Raw genomic sequence first — 4,878 nt, forward strand, 5'->3', positions numbered from 1 at the left:
CAATGCGGGAAGTCGTTCAATAAATTTTAGTAAAACAGAAAAAACGCTGATACTGACAAAGTCTGGCAATTTTAAAACGTATATGTGTTTCTTCGAGAAACCGACAGATATACGCAGGTTAATTAGAAAAATCCGAAAGAATTATTTTAAAAAAGGTAGATCAAAAGCTGTTCTCAACCAACTTTGAAAGCTATGAAATATGTTAGCGAACCATAATTAATATCGCAGATCTTGAGCGGTCTAACTTTTTTCCAAAAAACTCAAATCGAAGTTAGGAACATATTGAAACAAATTAAATAAATTAAATGTCAAAAGAGTTCGTCTTTTTGAACCCTTCGTACCTGAGCTGTCAAGAACCCAAAATTATCCTTTATAATTTGGCAGCATGGTTGCTTATTTTTGTTCCCAATTAATTAGTTTAGCGGTTCAGTTATTTTTTGACAGATATCAAAACGCTTTGAGCGTATCATTCGAAATTTTAGTCAAAAACATTTGAGTTTTTCCAATTATTACATCCCCCACTCAATACAAAACCAAAATATTGCAGTGATGAGAAAGAATGTATGTCTTTGTTAAAAACTTTGCAAGGGGGGTTGGAGGGTATACTTGGAAAGAGTCAAACACTTTTTATGTTTTTTTATTCCAAAAAGGACGTTGTAATCTCCGCACGGCTAATTAATTTTTGAAGATGCATGTGTATTATGCGTATACTACACATGCGTATTATGAGCATGTGTATCATGTACCTAGTCCAAACTGATAAAAGCGACCCATGGTTGAATAATAAGACGTCATTTCGGAGTATTCGAACAGTTCGGCATTAACAACTGCGAATAAAATTGTGAAACCAGAAAAGAATATTAATAATAATAATGTTTTGTGTTTGAAAATAACTGATAGTACCAGTAAGAATGATGGGAAAATGAGATAGAACTGTTCTTCAATTGAAAGTGACCAGAAATGTACAACTGGAGATTGGTCAGATCCCTTGTCAAAGAAGTAATTAGATTCTACTTTCATCTCGTGCCAGTTCTGGTAATAAAATGCGGATGCGATAAATGAAGACCTGAAACAGATTCAACAAGTTAGCGCTGTGCGTGTTTGGGTGGGGCGTGTGAATTCGAAGGTTCGTCAATTGTCTAGGAAATTCAAAGTCGCTGATCTAACAAAAAGTGCATCCTAATAAAAAGTGCATATATTCTTGCACCCAAAGCCTTGATTAAGCAATTCCAAATTGAATTGAGACACGGTAATTGATTTTAAAAGCTACGTATAAGAGCTATTTATAAGAGCTATGTCCAATTCCTCAAAACTTTTGATTTGCAGAGTTGCACATTTTATAAAATATGTCAATGTTCCAAGTTATTTCTGTCATTTTTCAAACAGTTCCACGCTTCTTAATGGGCCTTTAAACAGTTGCCGGTTTGGGTTCGTCATGGGATCGTATATTTGTAGGTTTAGAAGCGGACATGTGAACAAATTTGAACGAGATTTCTACCCTAAAAATGTCTTTAAAGCTGTTTTGAGACAGGGATTGAGTAAACTTAATTTCCTACTCCCCATTAGGAGGCTTCAATTTAATGAAAACCTTAATAACTAGCTAGCGAAGAAAGATCATGAAATTTAGAAACTCTCCCAAAAAGTTTTGAAACTGACCATATTTCACAAATTTATAAGGAAATATTTGGCTTGAAGTCCCGTCGGCTCGATGTCTGGCACCCTCAGCATTCATTTTTTTCTGCTGTTGAAGATAGGGACGGAATAGAATACTTTTATTCTAGTGACGGTTTTTATTTCTCCAAACTATTTTCAAATTTTTCATCTGGCAATTTTTTTGGAAATTTTTAAACAGAAATCATGGATAATCATAACTGTTGATGGATAAATTATAATATTTTGATTTTAGGACTGCTTTTTGACGACTGTAATTCATATTGTTATAATTAATACGAAATATGTTTTGTCCTATTAAAGCGTGAGCGTTATATTAAATCAATCTGTTAAAATTGGAAGCTGCTAGCCGCTTCTTCTTATTATTAGGCTATCTCAAAATTTTTAGTAAGCGTGGGAGGGGAATATCAGAAAAAATGAAAAATTAATCAAAAATTTTGTCATAATTTTTTAGATAACTTTTCAAATGAATTACCAATTTAAAAGATTTTGATTGTGCTGAGAATTTATTTGGAAAACTCGGGACTCCATTTTGATACGATCAGTCTTGTGATGATATCATAGAGTCTTTATCATGTGAAACTTTTCAAAAAATTCAGAAGGACTAAAACAAGCAGTTTGTGGTGGACAATTTTGAAGGGCAGCTGGGAACTACATGAACAGAGTCACCTCTAAACGAACCAACTGAATTTATTTATCGGTAAAAGTGATAGTCAAACGTACGTTGTTATTCACTAAATCTAAAATGGAATATACTTGGTTGAAAAACTGGTGTGTAGCTCAAATTCTTACCACGCCAAGATTGGCTTCATAACAGAGCACAAAATGTGTCCGTTGGCATCAGAGTTTGACAGACACATAGTTCCATACATTAATTATATTTAAAGGCCCATGTGAACAATGAACAACAATCACCCCCAGAATAGACCAAGTGAATAATCCCCCCCCTCTCTCTCTCTAAAAGTAAAAGACAAATTCAAGCAGTAAGGCCTGCATGTACTATGCTCAAATCTTATTGGCTGAAAAAATTACTATAAACCAAGTTAACAAACCCTATGGCCTGCAGTTACTATGATTGGCTGCAAAATGTTATTTAGAACCAAGTGAACAGACTCCCTTCTAAATTGATTTAGGGGGGAGATTGCTCACTTGGTCCCACTTCGTTACATGTGAAAGATGATTGATATTTTAGTAGCCCCCTCTAAGGTACCTTGGAACGAATCCCGCCCCATTTTGTAAAAGTGGGAAATAGTTAAAGAAGTTAAAGAGATCCAATAATTGTAAAAACTTATAGGTAAATCTTTGTTTTAAACTTCCACAGACAATGTGCTCAAAACTAGCATCGTAACTAGGTTCTTAAAATAAACTGCTACCAAGCGTATCGAACCTGTGTTTGCGGACGTAAAATGGTAATTCGTTGAAGCGATACATCAAAGCAGTAACTTGAAGAACGCAGGCGGATGCAGGAAAGAGTCTTAAGAAACGCCGGTAGTAAAAGTTGAGGAAAATAGACGCAATTCCATCTGGAGTGAATTTGTGAAACTCTGGTCATCGCAATAAAGTACGATTACATGAGAGCTTCTTCAAAACCCAAAGCTGGGTAATTCAATTAAGTAGCGATTTTAAACTGGGGAATATATGATTTTTGCAAAAAAAAAACGAAAAATTTCATGTTGTTTTTCGATTTTTTCATCAAAACTTTAGCATGCTGCTTTAACAGACATGACATCATGCCAAAAAAGTCGTGTTTAGAGATAAATTTCTGAAACATTTTGGGTCTAATTTTGTCGGATGGGGTTTCTCTGACCCGAGCTCTCCAAATTCACGCCACTTTTGTTGCTTGCAGTTATTCGTGTGAGTAAGATAGAGCAAATCAGAAAACCAGACAAAACGAAGAAAACATCAACACCAATGTATCCATTGTTAAACATTGGGAATTTGCAATGGAATAGAATTACTATAAGACATGCCAAACCCCTGATGGAGTCCAAATGCTTTCGATAGGCAAACTTATTGTTTTGCTGCTCTAACATGATGCTTTTAAATCGGTTATGTGTTTTTTATTCAGTTTCGTCTTGAAAATAGTGCTAGTAAAACAGTGAGATTTACCATTGTGTAATTGCATTTAATACACAAGCGAACCGATAAACATGTGAACTGAGACTGTTCGCAAATTAAAGCATTTGATACATTCAACTACCAGAATTCAAGCCTGTTATACTTGTATTTATGACCAAGTCTTTTTGGCTCTTCGTTTCAGTACAGTTAGAGTTCTTAAAACAACTCTTGGTTGATAATTGACGAACCCAGCAAAAGATATGAGCATACGAAAACTGCAGAGAAGCGGTGAAAGTAGCCTTCAGATTTCAATTGAAAAGTTTGGTTACCCTTGTAATGCTTAGTTAAAATCTAACATGCTGGAAAATGTGCATGTTAGAATTCAGGAAATCATTTTTGATATGACATGAAAGTGACTCATTTTGAGCTTAAATTATTGAGAAAAAATTATCAGACGATTTTTCTTGGTTATTATAGAGAGTTGTTTTGAAATATAATTTTGGAGTCAAAATCAGCATTGAAGAGTCTTTAAAAGTACACATAGTTCAATTGATCACAAAAATGCATAGAACTTTTTTGAGCCAGAGTGCTAGCTTGAGGGCAAAGTCAAAAGTCTTTTTGTTCCGACTTTTGATACGAAAGTGACGGAATATTTGTGCTCGGGTGGGTTTTTTTTTCTTCAGACAAATTTCGACTTTTTAACTAGCCATTTTTGACGGAATTTTTTTTATATCATTCGAAAGGTATCGTTGTCCTGGGCTCAAATGTGAAAAGATATTTCACCTGTGATCATTTTTGTAAAGTTATGGGGGTTTAAAGATTGGCATTTTGGCCAATTTGGGACAATTAACGCGCGATATATTTCGCGCTATTGACGCGTGAGCGGAGAGTTAATCCGTCTTAAAATCGTTCCAAATTGGTTGAAAGAAGTTTATTTGCCATAATTGATTTGTTACAAAGAGCAAAATTTATCCTTTTATATTTTGTATGGCGTGTGGGGTGATGATTTTAATAAAAAATTTCAAATTTTAGAAAAAAAATTTTCATTTTATTTTTTCTTACATTTAATTTTCTAAGGATATTACTGCTCCATAAAACCTTAAAATGGAGTCGGAACATTCAGGGCTTCGCCCTGATACGAGTAGTCTT

The 4,878-nt window shown here is 34.4% G+C and overlaps 1 long non-coding RNA gene across 1 annotated transcript; it reads right to left on the bottom strand.

Annotated features, from left to right (window-relative positions):
* Nucleotides 1-885: 885 nt before the first annotated feature.
* Nucleotides 886-3,775, bottom strand: LOC134846933 (uncharacterized). Its single transcript, XR_010162836.1, has 3 exons — nt 3,503-3,775; nt 3,059-3,194; nt 886-1,066 (listed from the first exon to the last, which is right to left on the bottom strand). It is a non-coding gene; the product is annotated as an uncharacterized LOC134846933 (long non-coding RNA).
* Nucleotides 3,776-4,878: the final 1,103 nt, after the last annotated feature.

The sequence above is a fragment of the Symsagittifera roscoffensis genome, chromosome 5, assembly GCF_963678635.1.
Source record: "Symsagittifera roscoffensis chromosome 5, txSymRosc1.1, whole genome shotgun sequence".
Taxonomy (NCBI): domain Eukaryota; kingdom Metazoa; phylum Xenacoelomorpha; order Acoela; family Convolutidae; genus Symsagittifera; species Symsagittifera roscoffensis.